The sequence below is a fragment of the Meleagris gallopavo genome, chromosome 4 (assembly GCF_000146605.3).
Source record: "Meleagris gallopavo isolate NT-WF06-2002-E0010 breed Aviagen turkey brand Nicholas breeding stock chromosome 4, Turkey_5.1, whole genome shotgun sequence".
In the NCBI taxonomy this organism is placed as follows: domain Eukaryota; kingdom Metazoa; phylum Chordata; class Aves; order Galliformes; family Phasianidae; genus Meleagris; species Meleagris gallopavo.
In genome coordinates, this window is record NC_015014.2 from 67,196,839 (window position 1) to 67,217,575 (window position 20,737).

The 20,737-nt window shown below is 35.1% G+C and overlaps 1 long non-coding RNA gene across 1 annotated transcript; it reads right to left on the reverse strand.

The window, feature by feature from the left end:
* Positions 1–332: 332 nt before the first annotated feature.
* On the reverse strand, positions 333–11,032 carry LOC104910891. Its single transcript, XR_793491.2, has 3 exons — positions 10,969–11,032; positions 532–595; positions 333–437 (listed from the first exon to the last, which is right to left on the reverse strand). It is a non-coding gene; the product is annotated as an uncharacterized LOC104910891 (long non-coding RNA).
* Positions 11,033–20,737: the final 9,705 nt, after the last annotated feature.

Here is a 20,737-nt window from a genome sequence, read left to right on the forward strand (position 1 = left end):
ATATTAATCCAAACATATGCAGAAGACATCCCACATTTGAATTATATGAACAGTATCAGATCTCAGAAACCACTCGTAGAGCTCTGGATTTTCCTTCTTTTTACTGTATAAACACTTGTGGCAAACTCTTTGGGCTCTTTATACCCTGTCGTTCTTGAGGTTTTTGTTGCTTCAACCTCTCTCAATCCTCTACTTCTCACTACAGAGAGAGTACCTCACATTTGTGTCTAAACCTCACCTCTCTAGGCTTGGCAAACATCACCTTGTCCTGCTGTACTCTGTTGATCATCTTTTGTCAACCAACCTCAGTCCTCAAAGAGGGTGCTGTGTGATATACCACCTCTGTTCCAACACAGCCACAGTTTTCTAGATGTCTTCTGCAGCACACTTGTGCTTCCATGGAGAGGAATGAATGAGCCCAAGCTTTGAAGCTCACCCTGCAAGGGGAAAGGGAAGCACATAACATTAGTGTCTCTCAGAACTTAAGTAGGTTTTCATACATAACTTTCTGTATCTAGAGTGTCTAATTACCATTAGGCTGTGCATATGAAAGTAAGCTGTGAAGAGTTGATACTTCTGCTTGACTACTTCTTCCCTTTGAAAGAGAAACAGAAAATACAAGAATATTGCATTTATTCTTAAGAGAACACGCATGGAGTTATATATGGTTGCTTTTTCTACTGCAAAGAATCTGGCAGATTTTTCTTCCATGTTACTAATATAAGAATAAAATAATACAATAGTAATAATCATAAAAATTGCAGGCTATGTATACATATATATTTCTTAGCATATGCAAATGCATTTTCACAGTATTAGAAATAACTGTCACCCTAAATAAATCATCCATTTCATTTGGGTAAATGTTTCACTTAGCAATTTTAACATACATTCCAAACATCTGTGCTGATCTCCTGGTGCTTATTCAAATGCAACCAGAAGGAGCATCAGCTCAGAGAGCATGCAGTATTAAGACTGTAGTTGCTGTGAGACAACAAAGAAGTAGAGTGCCCTCACTCCTGCTGAGCAACAAACCTTGTCAATTTTCTACACCTCTCTTCCAGGATGGAAGTGTATTTTTGTGTGTGTGAGAATGTACTTAGATAAAGACAACAGGTTCTATAAGTATAAGTACTTCTGTAATATAAAAGCTATATTGTGGTGATAAAGCTCAGAGACTAATGAATTTTTTAAAGAGGCAACTTTTAAAATGATAATAATGCTCAGGTAAATCACCAAGGCAGAAACCTCATAAAGTGAGGAAATGACACTTAGTTAATATCTTACTGCTCATACTAAAAGTTGAAAATCAAGTTTTTACTATAATGATATTACCAGAGAATCACAGATTCTCATCACAGAATGAAGTAGTAAGGAGGAAAGAAATAATGAGTAGATATGTCTAAGTATTTTTGAACTTTCAAACTGCAAACAGTCTCATTGAGTGCAGTTCACCCTGCATATTAATACATGGTGACTTAGCTAAGCTATGCATGCCATAAACAACTCAAAATCACATTCAAAAATTGTGGCACAGATAGACAATGTTTCTTTTATTTTGCTAGGCAAGGGAGAAGAAAAGCAGTTGGGGCTGCAGCTGTGTGGAGGTACCCACTGATAGTAGGTGCAGCTTAGAGAAAGAAATTAGACTACCCTTGAGACAAAAAAAAAAAAAGATGAATATGATCCATCGGAGCATCCAATGCCTTTTTAAAAAGGCTGTCGGCTTTGTTTACATGCATGGCTCTAGTTTTAGGCAAAGTGGTAATGGGAATTTCTTGGTGTATTTTTCTTAGAAGATGCAGGACATGATCACAACATCTCTTAACATTAGGAGGAATTTAGTTCAACTTTCTCCCATGATAAGGGGTCTAGATATTAATGAAACAGATTATTGCAAAGCAAAAACGCTTTGGAAACAAACAAAAACAAAACAAAGCAACCCACATCATTTACAGAGAAAATAACAAGTAGTGACATTAATTGCTAGGCTCTGTTCTGCCTATTAAAAGTTGAATGAGGCAGCTTGAAGGATGATTTTATAACGATGCAAATGGGATTTTTGGTGGTAGGTTTGTTACTAATATACTCAGGATCTTGTTGGCCTCATTTGGTCTGAACCTTTGGAATACATAACATACTGTCCCAGGTCTTGGCATTTGCAACTGATAAAATTTCATTGTAATAGGTTCAAAGTATATGAAAAACAATGTCAGTGTTGATATAATAGATAAACAGTACATTCCTCCTTTGAATGGAGAATGAGAAATAGTTTGCTGTTTTAACTACAAAGTGAAGACTGAGTACACCAGCAGTGCACTGATATAACATCTGAATACTCCGATGAACATCCATTGTTTATTTATGATAAATAAATAATTTCTGATTTCCATTTGTTGTTTGTTTCTCTTGTCCTGTACTTTGAATGCAAGGTCTTAGAGACATAGTTAATTGAATACGATAGGAAGGGATTGAAATTAACAACCCAAGGGGATTTTTGCAGTCCTATACTCCTCCTTTGATGGTATACAGGGCAATTTTCAGCTTTTGCTTTATAGCCTACTGATTTAAGCCCTCTGAGAAATAGCAAGATTTAGAATTAAATATTTCCATGACATTTTTCCTAAGTCATACGCACTATTAAAAAAGCTAGAAGCCAGGGGGAAGGGAGGGGACACGTGCAAGATAATGGTCTAGTTTTAGTAGGATTATGAATTACTAAAGTCTAAGTGCCCTGAGTTTCTTTTAGGTCTTCACCCATAGCCTATTGAGATCGGTTGCAGTCAGCTTAAAACCGAACTGGAAACACTAGTTTTCTCTGAAAATAGTGGTTTTCCTCCACTGTAGTAAACAGAATCCACATCAGCCTAATGTGTAGATTGTCTCACTATAAATATTATGGAGGAAAGGTTGCATTTAAAGTATTATAAAGCCTTTGAAGTAAAAAAAAAAAAAAACACAAATAAACACATAGGAGCAGTGTATTTAAAATGGCAAGCTAATTTTTTTTTTGAGATGTTAATTGAATTGCATACTTAAGTGATAATAGTGTTTTGACATTGACAGTATTCCATGTGAAAATATTTTTATCCTGTAGTATGGTAAGAGAAATGCTCATTATCAGGATAAGTTTATAAGTAATAATACAAGGCATTGTTGGCTACACATTTTATTTCCCATCTAAAATGCTTTCCCAGATATGTTTTTTTAAATTGTAATGAGTTGTGGGTGAGTAAAGAAAAACAGTTGCCCTGTTTGTAATATATTTCTTCACTTTTTCCATAGTTTTACATTAGCTCTGTTTCAAGTCTGTCTTGCACAACTGGAACTCTTTACACTGCAGGAACATGGAGCTTAAAACAATTCCTTAGCCAAATTAATGATCCTGAGACTTACTGATTTACCAGCACTCTTCCTCCATGAAAGAATATCTTTAACGCTGTGTCCTTGACATTGGAATCATTATACGCCAATAAAAGATCTTTGTATTCAGACTACCATTCATTTCAATAGCAGTGAAACAAACTCCAAGCTTAGGCCTGTGCTGAGAAGCTTGGCTAAAAACTTCAAGGATATTAGTACAAGTATTCAACACCATATCTTCACAATCTTGGTGGTCACAGACACAGAAGCCCCTGTTTCTAGGTTTCTTGCAGCTATGTTCTACTAACTGTACTTAAAGAAATAGATTTAAGTAATAGATCTGAAAGAAATGTTCTAAAACTTGAACACAGAGGAGTCGTGTAGAGGAAAATAAGTTCAGAGTTCCTAATATCACAAGGGCTTTCCTGCATGTGCTGTCAGTTCTAAAACAGGTGCAGTGGAATTATTCTTAAGATAAAAGACACCATATCCACAATTTATACTGCTCATGCTCACTGCCTGCAATTTTTTTTTTTTTATGTCTTAGTGAAATTACTTGGATACAGAATATTGTACTTGAAAGTCATTCCTAAGTGCATGATGCTACATGAAAATGAACTAATGAAAAATGCAAATTTGCCCTCACCTTATCACACAAAAGAGATTCAGTGAGGATAAAAAAAAAAAAGTAATGTGAGTTATGTTTTGACAGCTTATCCTCAGCAAGTTCGCAAGTGCAGTTCCTCAGACTAATATTGCTGTTTACTCCCCTTAGAGCAACAAATCCCAGCAGGTAGTCCCAATGAATGGGACTTCATCAACTTCATCTCCCAGTGCCAGTTCCCTCCTTTTCTCCAGACTGATTCCCTTGATGTGTCTGAGGCATACCTTGCTACAATCTCCATGCAAACACTACTGCATATGAATATGGAGGAATAAATCCAGGTATCCTGGTTCTCCCACAGATTCTGTGCTGTATGATCAGCCCCAAGTTGATTTCGTGTCCACAGGGAAATCTAGAACGGCACTAGACTACTGTGGTGCTGGTTTAGGCACCAGCACCACTCTCTGATATTCCTCCTTTTACAGTCACTCACAGCAATAGTGGCAAAGAAAAGTACAGTCCAGGATGATTGTAAGGATTACAAGTTTCTGTTGGCTGAATACATATCTACAGTTAAAAGACCAAGAAAATCTGATGAAATATTTCAGATTCAGCACTTAATGATTATATTCAGCAATTTGGGAGTTAATTAAACAACATATTGTTTGAAACATGGACTTTCATTTGAATTGCGATCAGTACTTTCTAGATTTCCTCACTAACATCACTGAGTATAATTTGTTCAATTACCGCCTACAGTTGCTAATTTCATTTTGGTAACATCCAAGTACCTAGCCTATAAGCATCAACTGCAACAACCTGAAGTTTCCCTGCTGTGCGCCAAGTTCAAGTATATACATGAGCGCATTAAAAGAGATGTACTGATATATATAAACAACTGATAGCAGGTATGTGTGTATTTTAAGAGAAGCTGGCCTCAGTTCTGCTCTATGAATGAGTGAAATGTTGAAAATGTCTAGCACGTGGCATATATAATCATAGAATCACAGAAACACCAAGGTTGGAGAAGACCCACAGGATCACCCAGTCCAACCATCCGCTGATGGTAGAGGTCTCACTAAACCACGTCCCTAAACACAACATCCAAACATACCTTGAACACCTCCAAGGCCGGTGACTCCAACACCTCCCTGGGCAACCCGTTCCAGTGCCTGACTACTCTTTCAGAGAAGTAGGATTTCCTAACATCCAGCCTGAATCTCCCCAGAGCATCTTGAAGCCATTCACTTCAAGAATCATAATCATAGAATCATATAATTAAGGTTGGAAAAGATCTCTAAGGTCTACTCCAATCCATCCTCACCATATCCACTGTGCCCCTTAGTGCCACATCTACCCTCTTCTTGAACACCTCCAGGGATGGTGACACTACCATCTCCCTGGACAGCCTGTGCTGATGCCTGACCACACTTTGGGAGAAGAAATGCTTCCTAATATCTAACCTGAAACTCCCCTAGTGCAATATAAAGCCATTACTTCTTGTCCTATCACAAGTTACCTGGGAAAATCTTATGAGTTTCTGTTACAGTAAATACAAACTGTTACTCAACATGATTTTTTTTTTTTTAACCAAATATAGCGTACAAAACTGACTTGTTTACACAAATAGGCATTAAAGGCAGCAACAATACAAGTCAGCTTCTTGCTCTGAGAGTAGAGTGAACTGAAGTGTACAAAAGTAAATGCTTTGAAGTCTCTCTGAACTTCTGAGAAAGATTAATTTGCAAATACGTTCTAGAGTTTTTGCTTATTATTCCATTAGGCACTACAAGATAACAACAGCAATATCACAATAAGAAAGGTTCCTGGTATTAATGGAAAAATGAGAGACATGCTCTGAAATTTAATTTACATTCAGCAGCAGCCAAGATCAAAGTACAAATATGGAACAAAACTCAGAGATAGAAACTCAGATTAAAAATAAAGACAGTGTGCTTTTCACTTGATAGTAAAGACCTACCTAGTAATAGCTTTACAGCTAGATAGTGTAAAAAAAATCTAAAATCACAGCTTTAAGCACTCTTTCATATCAATATACACAAATATTTGTTTATATGTGCTTCTTATGTAAATGTTTCCAAGTTTATAAACAAAACTTATCTTTCCTCTTTTCAGTAAAAGCTATTTAAACTTACACAATGTTTAAAGAGGAGTCAGGTGCATTTCACACGCAGTACAGAACTTCTGTTAAGGCAAAAACTTCAAATGAATCAGCACTGCAGACAATCACTCTCCAATTCACTTTCATATCTTAAGAACAGAGGTATTTTTCTCATTTAAGTGAAAGAATCAATTTGCCTGTGGCTAGTGGCAAGCATGAAAAGAAAGAGAGATACTGGCAGACATGATCTGAGAAACAGAGAGTGGGAAGCGAACCCATCACTCTTGGACATGGCCATAACTTCCCAGGGGATGGAGTCATGGGAGAATTAGGTAGGAATGCAAAGAACTAATCCTTGGTACAAAAAGCACCATAATTCTTAAACGTTAAGTGAATTGTCACTTTTGATGCACGCAAGCTGAGTTCTCACAGATATCTTGAGATTCAAGACTTAACATTTGAGTTTTGAGATCCAAGCATCCTTAACCTCCTGCAAAGCCATACAAGCTTCAGACTCAATTTCTCAAAGCATAACATTGTTTTATGACCCAGTTTAACAGATTTAAGTTAGTTACCCATGTTTTATCTGTTCCAGCTTCCACCAACTTCCATTGACGTAAATTCTGTGCTGTGAATTGTAGCTGTCCCATTCACTATCCAAACCTCCCTGCGAGCAATGATGAGTAACTATTTAACATCTCATTTCTTCTCAGAATTTCTCCTTGTTTCTTCTTCTCAGCAAAGCTGAACACACTCACTTCCCTTGACATCATCAAAATGCTTAAACACATGAAATACTAAGTTTTGATATTTTTATATTTTCTGAATTGAAGGGGAGATCTTTCTCTGGGTTTATCTCATTGTTTACTGAATACAGCACTCTGTACTCAGAATTTGTCATGAAATTCCAGAAGGACATAACAATGTGCGTCTGCTTTAAAAGCTGACCCCATAATCTCCACTGAATTACAGGAAATTTCCGGACTTTTTATGTTGAATTGCAAGCCTCTGGAATCATAGAATTGCTCAGATGGGAAAAGACCTCAAAGATCATCAAGTCCAACTGCAACCTAACCATACTAATCTAACAACCCTCAGCTAAATCATGTCCCTGAGCACCACATCCAAATGGTTTTTAAACACATTCAGGGATGGTGACTCAATCACCTCCCTGAGGATACTATTCCAGTGCTTAACAATCCTTTCTGTAGAGTTTTTCCTGATACCAAACCTAACCTTACCTGGAGCAACTTGAGGTTATTTTCCCTCATCCTATCACCTGGAATACACCAAAAAGTTTAACTTCAGGGCTCTTTTCCTGACCCTTCAGATCCTTTCAATATACGAATAATGTCTTGATCTCACCAAGCCTAGATGCCAAAATGAGTTTAATCAAATTAAAGTTTATGTTCTAGAAGATACCAAGTTCACTGGATGTTCACAAGCAGTTCACTAGATGGCTTTCAACAGGAATCAGTGTGGATTCTCAGCCTAACACAATATTATGTGTAGGGGCACAGACTTGTTTGAAGAAATCTGTTCCTCGCAGATTTCAATTATTTACACCTAATTGACATCAGAGTAAGTGATATATGAATGTGTGTCTCAAAAAGATATTAAATATTGCAGAGTGTATCTTTTCCTCCTGGAACTTTCATTTTTTGGTGTTGCTTGGTTTTTGTTTTTTCCCCTCTCCCCCCCGCATTTGTTTCCTGAATTCAGTCCAAGAAGAGATCATTTTGATCAGATGCAGAATGCAAGGCTTTGTTGGGATGCAGTATTATGCTTCTTATTGCTTACATATTTGCCAGTATATTTCTATATTTATACCTAACTTCTAATTTCAGAATATATCAGAATTCTTGTACATTAACCCTTCTCTGGTACTGAGAGATCATGAGATTATGCAAATCTCATAAATCTTAGACAAGCTATCAAACAACTCACGAGTTTTGGGTACATAAGTTCAAAATCTCAGATTTCTAAATAAATTAAAAAAAAAAGACAAACATTCTGAAAAACTAAGTTGCTATGTTAAAGCTCTCTGAAGACAGTCATTGCAAAAGTTAAGTGACCTGCAAACATTATTTACTTCTGAGAATTGTGCTACTACCTAGTATTCACTCCTGTCTTCTTTACAGATTTCAGTGAGATTCCTACAGAAAGCAGAATTAAAGCTCTTAGTGGTCTGTTGCACAGATCTATTGCAAACTGACCTGCTAAGAGCTAGTGCAATTGCGTGACACTCCAGCCAACCTGAGTGCTGCATTAACTGAGGAATACAGTGACAGGGATACTGCAGTCTGCCAGGGGAAATTATGGTGAGGCATGGAATAATATGTGTAAGTTTTAAAAGATATTTTTTGAAAGTGGTCAGAAATGCACTTAGGAAGGAGGAAAAGAAAAAATATTTCATTCCTGACATATTTTTTTTTTTTTTCTTAATCCTATAGCATTGTGGCTCCGAGGGACATGCTTTTGTGATGAGATGATGGTTGAACTAGATAATCTTAGAGATTTTTCCCAACCTTAATGATTGTATAATTTTATGATTCAGAGAATTTTTTTTTCCTGCAGTAACATTGTTAATGTTGTATACAAATTCTTACTTCTTAGATTTTTTTTAATTTTTTTTTCCCTTTTCTTTCTTTTTTTTTTTCTTCCCCCCTCCCCTCCCCCCCCCATTCCAGTAGAGAAAGACTGAGTAATCATATACACCAAGACATGAAAAACCTGGTCAAACATCACATACCCACTTTCTCTGTAGCATTAATTTCTTTTTTCATTCTGGAGTTATCTGATCCTCTAAAAACAAGGTAGTTTCATTTTAAATATGGTAATTTAACTTAAAAGTATGAAATAAAAGTGTGAAAATTAATTTTTCTGCAGGATTGGAGGATTATTGTTATTATGGCACTAAATCTCAGCGGTTAAGTGATAACTCTGGTAAATGGTATCTGTTATAAAGAGAACTCTGTTTTACAGTATATATTATTCATATGTACCCCCTTTAAAATCATATGGCACATAACCAGGAAGCCTTAGGTCACTAAAGAGCCACATTTTAAGATGTTATGTCATCTACTTTTGCAATGACTATTTCATTAAAGGGGTACATCAGACAATTCAACATCTGGATCTGATTTAATTGTAATTCCTAATTTTTACAGCTCTCTGTCTTCAGTTCTGGGACTGCTGAGGCACCCTTAGTTAAATATCTATTGCTGTTCAGTGTTCTGCAAATGCTTTATAAATAGAATTTAAATTTTTAAAATGCAGAGCTATTTAAGAAACACTACTTTCTTCAGACCATACAGCTAACAGAATGCCCTTTAAAATGGAGAAAGCCCACAGATTTGTTAAAATGAAACCTGAAACAACAAAATAGATACACATAATGATGATCCATCATCAATGACATTAATAGCAATTTAAATTATTGATTTAAAGCTTTGTTCTTTTACACACGCTTTCTGCAGCTTATCTCAGGGAATCTTTATGGAAACTTCAAGCCTCTCCCTGAGTGGGTTTCAGTGAGGTTTTTTTTTTTTTTCAAACCAGCTATAGATTTAAAAAACAACAACAAACTTTGACACCTGTAAATCCAATTTGTTAATTTATATAAAGGACAGGCAATGGTGGGCACTGATACATGGCATAAAATGCCTTCTTTGAAAATAAGTAGCGAGAATTTTTCTATTAAATTTGTCGGGACTAAAACATCCCTTGATATTTTAAAGCTAAAGGCAATGGCAGGGTGATTGATGGAAGTTAGTTATATTCTTATTTTTTGCATATTTTCCTATTGCATGTAGTTTTCATTCTCTTTTTTCAGTGAATACTACTTAGAATTACCTAAAAGAATTTAGGTCTCTTTGCTAATATTTCTTTGGCATCATCCTTCTTGTCAATAAGAAATGCACGCTCTTTTTTCCCATCCTGCTCCTCCTGAAATCCATTTTAAACGCTTGCACCTCTCCCCTATTGTAAATGGAGCATCTTCACATGCTCTGAGTATAAAGCAAGCTGCCTTTCACAAACAGACTCTAATACTTACCAATTTTTATGGTTACTTCAGTGCTTATCATTGTATTTACTGACACACTTGATAAGATTCTCTGTGCTGTTCTAGTAAGTCCAAATTAGGAAAAATACTTGGCACTATTAGGACCCCAGACTGGAGCTGTTAAAAAGCAGTATTTATTGCAACTAGAAAAACAAGACTGAACTACCACCACAACAATAAAGGCCAACAAAAAAACCACAAAATTCAACCAACCAATCAGCCAACCAAATGAACATCAGGCCCTTCTCTCCTTGCTTCTTGAGCTTGCTTTATGTAGTTCAAAACTTTTCAAAGACTTTTAGAGTGGAAGAGATGAAAGGAAAGGAAAATTAAGCTCCAATGTTTCAGCTAAAAAATTGTTTGACTCATCTTTGATTTAGAAGTGATAAAGAAATATATTTTACTGAAAGATCTGAAATGAGGTTTACCAAGCAAATGCAAGAGCATAAAGTATTACATGCTTAAATTTATGTCCTGTAGAACTACATTGAAAAGCTCACCTTGAAGGACTCAAAAGGTCTAGTTGAAACTATAATTCTTTCTTATGAGTTTAAGTCGGCATCATACAAAGAATAATAAGAAGAAAACAAGATGTAATAATTATATGATCTTGGACTTTTACCATAATACACACATTTTTGGTGGATCTTAATGATTACATGAGAAAGGTTTAGAAACATCCTGGGTGTTCTTGTCATTTTCCATTTTATGATGTGGATAATCAATGAATACACAGGTGTTATAATTAAGAAATATGCCAGAGAGTTTGGCTAAGCAGGTTTTTACACCAAAAAGAATAGGTAAAGTGCTTACCCTTATCCTGGGCTCAGTGGAAAAACTCCAAACAAAGGAATCTTCAGAAAAAGATCCTTTCCCACTGGTAGTCAGCACTTAAATGGGGTCTAGGAGAGGTGGAGCTAAGCAGCACAGGTGAATTGCCTTCACCTGTGCTCCCAGAGCTGACTCATTGCTTGCCTCATGTGATCAATCAGAGGTTCAGGCCGTGATTCAGCAGTTCCCATACACGATGTTAGGTGGCAGATTCTTCCTATTGAGCTTCTATGTGATTAATTTGTTATTAATTTCTGATGGATATTTATCTGAGTAGCTGCATTTTATAATATCATTAAAAAACTCTCTGGAAAACATTTCATGAGCCTTTGGGACAGAACAGGAGATACAAATGGAGTATCCTATTAATATTTCATCAAGTTAATAACATCTGTCTAAGTGAATTACAATTATATTTCTTAGCAGCCTTTAAATACAGTTTGTTTTATTTTGGTGTTTAAATTCCCATTGGTGTTTAAATTCACAGTGTAAAGCTGTGCTAGTTTCTATGCACTACTTTTCACTGCTTATTTTGTGTTCTTCTAAATATGTGATGGATAAATTATTGAGCTGGAGGCAGAGGTATAAGAAATCTAAGCATCTAAGGCAAAATACTGATTCTGACATTGCGTCCAAAGCATAACCACATCTCTCTATTTGATTACACATTCACACTGCTGGAATGCTGCTTATCTGCTTTGACATTGGGTCCTGAGGAGTGTTAGATGAGCCTTAATTGTGTTAATTTATCTAGACTGGGGGGCTTTTTTGGGATCACATTTCTCACTAGGTCCCAGCCAGACCTATTCGTGCTAGTCACTTCACATCTGTATCGAGTATGTGCTGCTTCAACAGATACTCTACCAGGTTTGAAGAGGTGAATAATTATTATAACTAATAGGAAGAGAATCCACTTGTTTCCATCTGTACATGAAATAAAAATGAACAATAGAAACCTGGAAAAGCTTAAGCAATTACTGTTACCTGGCTTTCTTGATTTCTTAAAAAATATTATTGTTATTATTATTAAGTGCAGGTATTTTCCCTGTAGAGAATAGATGGGAACTATTCTCTTTTTTGCAAATGTGTAAGAAAAAAATCTAAGCTAATGTTCCAGGTTTTCTTGTGGGCCTTTGTGTTATATGATTCAGAGCACATTCTCATGTAAGTCCATAGGTACTTTTAAAAGTGAAAACTGAAACAGGATTACTCTTTGTACCTTCATTTTGAATCACCTTTATTACTCTTTTCATCATTATCTCAGTTTTACATAGGAATTTTCCTGATATTAATAACTGATCATACTGAAATAAGATCAAAATTAAAGCTAGATAGATCAACAATAGAAAGGTTAGAAAAGAAACAACAGAAATTATTATAAAAGTGTTTTCTATGAGGCGACACTAAGAGTCGTGTTGTAAGTCCATCAGATAAAGTAATGCAGTAGAAGATACATAAAATGCAAAGCCAAAAGCCTTGCAGGAAGGGGGAAAGTGGTTAACAATTGCTTCAGAAAGAGATGGAGATTCCAACTCAAACAATTCTATGATTCAGTCGTACAGTTGGAAGGTAGAGAAGCTGGGAATGATGGCGGAACAGAAATGTCTGAGCAATGTAGTGACTGCTTTTGCTCTCCAGGTAGCTCATCAGTCCCTTTGCAATGGTTGCTCTTATAAATCAGAATGTATATATCAGCCATGTATTCTATCTTTTTTCTTATTTCTTTTTTTTCAGTTGGTGATCTCCAGCTGGAAACCTTACTGTTAAAAATACAGAGCAATGCGTAGATGTGAGTCATCAAAAGCAGGAAAGCAGATGGAACTTCCAAATGAAACCTAGTACTAACCTACAGATGGCAAGTACTGTGCAGACAGCAGGATTTCAGCCCCTGCGCAGTACTTCATAGTGGAAGCACTTTGCTCTGGTGTCTCTACTAAGTTTCCAGGGAAACTAATGGCTAAACGGAGTATGTACAGACTGTTCTCTGAGGTGGAGACATTATTCTCATAGATTCGTGGCTCCAGCTGAAATATCCCAGAGGACAAGTCAGCCAGAATAGAAAAGTTTAGATGCGTTCAGTGGTATTTCAGTGCCACATGTTAGTGTGATTTCCAGCTCTGCCAGCTCACCTGTCTTATGGTAGAATAATCTAAAGAATTTGATGCTTCAATATGTAGGATTTCATATTTTAAATTAAGTAATTTTGTTTGAAAATTGTATTGTGCAAGTTTAGAAATCAAATTAACAATTTTTGGAGGGTAGAGGAAAATGCTGAATGGCAGTCACATATGTTCTAATGCTGCTGTCCAAAGGCCCATCTATCAGCAAAACTGAAACAGAAATCACACTGTTCTTGACATTTTAAGTCCTATTTTTATAACTGATATTTTTTAAAATAATGGAGATTTTATTCATGATCACTGACTGGCACTTAAGAATACAGAGATAATAACTCAGTCAAGAGATATCTTTCCAGTAAAATTATTAGTTGTTAAGTGTTGTCTAAACCATGCAGAGAGCAACTCTTACAACATAGTTTAGATAGATAAAGTAATTCAGTATGCACTGAAATGTGGTGCATCCCTCATCTTCCTTTCCAAGCTAGATACCCCAACCATTAGACTACACAGTCATACTAGTACTATTCACTTGATAACTTAAAGAAACTTCAATTATTATGTACAAAGTTAAAGGATTTCATAAAGGGAAATTCAAACTTATCTACTTCCCAACACACAGGAATAGCTTACTGATGATAAAAAGAAACCTGACGGTGGTGTGTGTTAGGACATTGAAAACCTTTGGCAGTAAAAAAATCAGTAAATTCACATCATGAGTGAAATTTCATTCCCATCACTCCTGGAACTAATGACAGAGGGATAAAAAAAATCTCAGTTTATGATTCTGACAGGGATTGGGCATATGTCAGATGCAAATATTAGTTTTATAAAGAATAATAACTTGTAGGTACTTCAAAGTACATCCTAGTCTCCCGGAGAACCTCTGCATCACAGGTTATATTGTCTACAGATAATCAGTTTAGGAAACATAGGAGGGGAATGTCATAAGGAGGACTGGATATTTCATTTTTGGTATTATGCCTTGAATGCTGGAGTCAGACTTGACACTTTAATTTCCTTTATAGATTCAACCCTAAATAACTTGCTTTTATGATTAAGCTGTTCTGCTCACAGAAGTCATGCTGCAAAACAGTGAATTTGACAAAGCATACAGACAGTAATCTACTGACTGGACTATCACTCCTTGTCAAAGGTAGTGAATACATTAAAAAAGAGAAAAAAAAAAGTTCACTTAGAATGAAATAGCCAATTTAGCTTCCTGCCAGAAAGGCTATAACATATGACATGAAATTAATGCTGAGAGTGAAGCAACTTAGGGGTAGTTTGTTACTGATTTAGAATTAAAAACATCCTTAAGAATAATAAATAATAATAATAATAATAATAAAAAAGCTAAATTAGAAAAAGAGAAGAAAAATGAGAAAAATGAGAAAAAGAAAAAGAGAAATGAGGAAAGGAAAAGGAAGGAAAACTAATATACTATATGAATAACTACCTAAGCAAAATGTTCTGTGGTTCTCTCATTTTTATTAAATTGATGTTTTGTCACACACTCTTTTCTGTGACTGTAATTTACTCTAATGACATTCTAATATCACTGGCTCAAGGTCAGTAATACTGAAGAACAGAGTATAGATTGGATCAGCAACTCTGTGTTCAGAATAACAGAATTATTATTAACACATTTTTATACCACAGAAACCACACTAGAATCAGAATGTAAATTATCACTGGAAGGCTTGTACTTGGTGACTTGCTTAGGAAAAATGAATTAACCTGCTTAAGCACAAAAATATCATTGGCAACTGTCACTGCTAAAAACCATTATTCTGGAAATGGAAATTTAAACCAAAGTGACTGAAGACTGATTCAAAAGCATGAAAGATAGAAAGGTGATTTATATAATTTAATCATGCCATAAAGTCAGTATATATCTATAGGCAAATTTATTTATTGTAATTTCCACAGGCCTCTTACTGATTTTCCATTTAAAAATGAAGATTTGCATGGGTTCTCTTATGCATAAAGTTTATGAAATGAAAGCTATAAAACAGTATAGAAACTAAATACAAGATTATAGATTTAGAGACATAAGACTTTGCCATTCTTAAAATCATGCAGGCCAGCTACAAACCTTACCATAAGAAAAAACAATAAAATAGGAAGATAATTTTTTGGCTTCTTCCTTTCCAAATTTATGTTTTACGAAATGCATTAAAGAGGTCAGCTTTATCTTCAGCTGACTGAAATTGTTTTAGGAAAAAGAAGAATCTGTCATGATTTCGACCATTTCAGGATCTGCATCACACAGAGACGCCAAGTTTCCCTCTTCACATTGTTATCATAGGTCACATAAAGGGAAAGAAGCTGACTTTCCCTCAGAAATCAGATTATACAAGGAAACTGATTTGATTTGACATGATTTGATTTGAGCTGGAAGATTAATCTAGCCTTTAGCTGCCAGAGGCTTTTAGATAAATAGCACTTAGCCCACTTATAGTGAATGGATTTTTTTTTTAATTTTTTTGGGGGGGGATAGGAAGGGGAATAGAAGAAAGGATTATTAATTAGAACACCAGCAACTGAAAGTGTAACAAATCTGCAAAGACTTAGGATTCATGTGACAAAGTCTATGAAATACTGCTGTCTTCAGAGATTATTGATGTTTTAAACAGGATATATATTTCTCTAATCTGGTTAGTGGCTGTACATCTGATTCAGCTGCTGAGGAAAGTAAAAGGACAAAGGTTTTGCAACTATTTCAAATGCCAGTCCTGACCTGAGGCTGAGAAAAAGTTAATGCAAGCCAGGACAAGCACTGTGACAACTTCTTAGTACACTGGGTGGGTGACATAAGTTGCATGTTGCCAGCAGTCAGATGTGCTTCTTCTATATGCATTTCCTTCTGATATATAATCACTCTGAAATATTTTTGTTTTCATCATGCCATTATTCAAGCCTGTTGTTAGAGATGTTTGCTCTCTAGATCTTCACACATGCTCCCTCTAAGTGCAAAACTATCAGAGTGAACTATAGAGGAAATTTATGTTGATTTGTAGAAGTCAGCTGTTTAATATTCTGGGATTGAATTGGGATTTAATTCCGAGAAAAGTGACAAAGTAAAACTACTTTGGATATTTCCAAGTTGGTCTCAAAAAGAGATACAGATGCGACAGCTTGTGACACAATGCTAGAGTGAACCTGAACATGCAGTTCATTGGTAGCACCATGATGATGCTTTAAGGACGTGAGGATTTGAAATCCACAGTGTTAAATTTTGAACAAACACAATTCCATTCATCTATTTTAAAAAGATATAACTCAACCAAGAGTGATGTACAGGTTTTATTCCTCTCAAGGTCAGAAATTAATTGTATTTTCAGTTGTCACACAATGAATCTCTGGCAGAATGTAAATTTTGGCTTTTTAAACCTCAGTTAGTGGCCCATCCATAAAACTGTGAACAACTAATTTTCTGTGGAATTCTGAAACACTGTACAAAAACACAGGATCACCAATTAAATCTGTAAAAATAAGCACACTGAAGCCTAGCCTCATTTTCCCAAAAGCTTACTCTGAGATAATATTCAGAGCTCCCTATGGAAGATCACTGGAGAGAAGAGATCGCAGAACATGCACCCATGCTCTGTGTCTATAAAAGATAGGCACATGTGGATATAGGAAAAAAACAAACGAACAATAAAACTGTTAATCTTCTGTTTAAATTCTACCTAATACCTGAAAAATTGAACATGGACTCTGAAAATGCATCACCCACAATGAAATTGTGCTACTTCAGTAAGTTGTATGTGTATATATATGTATATATATATATATATATATATATACATACATACATATGTATGTATGTATGTATGTATATGTGTATATATATATATACATATACACTGATATGATGGTTGTGCAATAGTAATTTGTGTGCTGCTTTGAATAGGTGGAAGTTACATGGACTTCAGAGTCTTTGCATAATCAGTCAGGATTAACTAGATAAATTCTCTCAGGCCTTCACTATCCAGTGAAGAAAGTCTCCAAAAGTTTGCAGTTGCAAACCTCAGTCTTAGGAAATTTCAATTTTAAATTTGACAAAATGTTTTATTGATTCACTATATGTCAGCCAAGAAAGCTAGACATTTGTAAAGGAGAAAATCATTCTTGAATAAAAACTCTTGGAAGCCATATCCAGGCAGATGAAAGATATCTTCCAAAAGACATTATTTTGTGAGTCTCAGAGTCGAGCCTCATGCCTTACAAACCAGGCTATCTATTAATTTTACATTAAAAAATGAGGTCCATCTTTTTCATTTTAGAAATTAGGTAGTTCCCATCTCACTTGTTTACATTGTCTCATTCTCTGTATGGAAAGAAATTTCGATGAACATTTACCGAAGAAAGAATTTACTTCAATAATTCAAGTTTTGCAACTACGTATACTCTTTCCATCTTATACTTAGTCAATATTTAATTACTCCTATTGTTCCCTAAGCTTTAGTCTGGAAGAGAAGATTTAGATTTAGATTCTCTTTCAATTACCAAGTGGCATAAATCTAGCATTTCCTAAAATGCAGGCTTATTCGTCTCAATATTTATTTACAGCATGAAGGTAGCAATTATTCTATCAATTCATTGTTTTATTGAAGACTAAAAACTCATCAGCTACTTTAAAAGCAGAAATACATAGCTTATACAATTTTAATTTATATCAAATAAACTCTACTATCTGTAGAACTTCTTTGAGATTTCTGAAAACAAACCCTCCCTATTTGCAAAAAATAACAGCAAAATTAAGAATACATGGATCTGATACCTCTTGAATCCATTTCAAAAATGTCTCAGGTAAGACTGAGTCTTGGATGTGTCTACAGAAATTTTAAAAGAAAAATCACACAGAGAAGAGTCAGAAAATAACTGTAGTATAAGAGGGAACATACTTGTGAAGAAAATTTGCAACTTTGAGGTTATACAGTTTCACAACAAAAAGTTTTCTGAATTCTCAATGCTCAGTGAATGAATATCTTCAAGGGAAAACAAATTCTTGTGTAAACTATATGAAAAGTGCTTTAGTTGCATTATTATGGCATAATATGGATTCTTCAAAATAGTTATGAAAGAATTGTCTTTGTAGCTGTCAGGATAAAGGCTAGTTTTGTGAAATAGCTGTATCTAAATACATACACATACTCGTATACATATATGTACATTTATATTATATATATTTATATATGTACATATATATTATATTGGTGATTTTTAAATTATCTATTGATAATATAATTTTAGACAAGAAAGTTAGTATTTCTTATCCACAATCTCTTTTTGAGTAAATAATCCCAATCTACTCAAGTAAATTGCAGTTAGGTTCATTTTCATTACATAAAAATAAAGTTTATTACAGAAAAGATATACTATGCTTTCTTTTTCCCCTGGATAGCATGGATACATAGTTAATATTTAAGTTTTAGAGTGCAAATATCTTTAAGGCCAACAAAATTAAGTTTTTGGAAATGACTTCTGGAACAACTGCTGAATTATGACGAACACTTTCCTAAAGCTCTGTCAGTCTGTCTCACAAATTTTTGGTTTTAGACGTTTTTTGAATAGAGCTTTATGTGTAAGTCAAGGAAAAAAGGCAACAATTTTCATGGGCTAGAGATAGTATATGTAATAAAGCTTCTCTATGGTTTGCCAAGATAAATACCTAGGCAAGAAAATGATCAAACTGCACATTGTCACTATTAACAGAGATTTGACATTTTCAAGTGACAGCAGATTGATGAAAATAGAAATCTTTCAAGTTTTTAAACATAAATCAGGAAACAATAATAAAAGATTTTCAGATCTCCCCTCTGGTCTGTTTATAATAATATTCAGCTACTCCCTAGTGTGATTTTCATCAGTAAACTTCCAAGTATTTATCAAAGCAGGTAATCTTTGAAAAGCTTTGGAAAAGCTCAGCTAAAACATGTTTTCATCTGCTTTTGCATAGGAAGGAGAAATGAAGCAATTTGATTTCCATCAAGTTTCTGAGAGATCAGATAGATTTTTCATAGGATGTGAAAAGTACATCTGAGTTTTTTATTTTTCAGTGCTTTGTGTTGGCTCAGACACTGCAACTGCTGGAACTGCTGGAATTCATGAAGGAATTTGCAATTTTCTTACTACTTCTTTTAGAAGTACTATTCTTCCAATCATTTTTATGGAAAGAGTTTAGTTTTAAAGTCATCAGTAATCAATTCTAATCAAAATAATCCATTTAAATTAGTGTAATTCATTATATGATTTCACATAGGGGCTTTATATCAAGAAGTATTGGACTGCTGATCACAGTGATTAATATAAGAGAAGATCTGGCATGCCCAGATGAACAGCTCTAGAGGCAAGGTTATCCTGCAAATTGTGAAATACTGTTTCCTTGCATAAAAATGGAATATTTTAATATTGCATGTGAAAGAGCTGAAAAGCTCAAAACAAAGTCATTCACTAAGCTTTGGCAGAAGCTATTTCCCTAGTCAGTCTGGTAGCTGAAGAGGATTGTTGTCATGCCAAAGCACCTCTTTAAGAGAGAGGTTTTCAGTGCATGAAAGAGATTTTGTGTGTGTATGTGTGTGATATGGATGCAGTATGCAGAGTTTGATGACCCCAGAAATGACCTCTTATCCTAAGATATATGTGATTGTCCCTTATCCTTGTTCTAATGGAGTAAAAGACTTTATTTCCACAGAGCTCTTGTACTGCAGAGAAGAGACGTATTAATGGTGGTGGTTTCAGTGCTGACTGCTCTGCAAATAGGAACTGAACTGAAATCTCCATATTCATTTCACAAAGGTCAGTGAACAGATATCATTGTAATACTCGTCTTTTAAGCCTGAGGGACTTGATTCAATGTTGTATCATTTTAAGTTTATGTCAGTTTAACTTCTCTGAAATCAGGCCAATGCTGAAATCAGTAGACTTAGAAATGGCATAAAGCTGGAAGAAAGTTAGAGGTGAGTCATGCTTTTTTATTCTCACACATAGAAGCTGAGTGTTTTCTGTGGTTTCAGCATGAAGCCAGAATAAACAGGGAGCTCTGGAGTGGGTTTTGATTATTTGTTTGAACCTATAGCTCTGGAGACTTCAATGTATACAAGCCAAACCCCAAACGAAAACACAGCTCATGCAGACATCCCATTGAACAATACCTGCTGACTTTCACACAACTTCAGCCAGAAAGTCACATTCATTTGACATTTTTTCCTTGATGAATTGTTCACAAAAAATCTGCAAGTAGTCAGACAGAAAGCATTTGTAGGGAAGAATATCTTAATAGGCAAAATGCAATCAGGACAGATTTGCTGGCAATTAAGAGAAGTAGAAAGAAAACAAATAAACAAATATCCTCAAATAATCCTGTGTGATTCCTATGTGATATCTTATGTGAACAGATGAGGGAGCTGCCCTGAACATTCAAGCCTTAGCTCTTTCTGTAGATTGTTGTCTTTCTGAATTAGTGATAAAATCTCCAGACTTAATACATTGAGTTCATACGTTCAGTGATGTGCAGTCAAGTGTTCCATTTCTTTGCAATACAGCCCACAGGTATTGTTCCCTTATCAGTCATACAGGTAGTGATTGAAGGGCTGAATACCAGTAAGTACCAAGTCAATATTCCC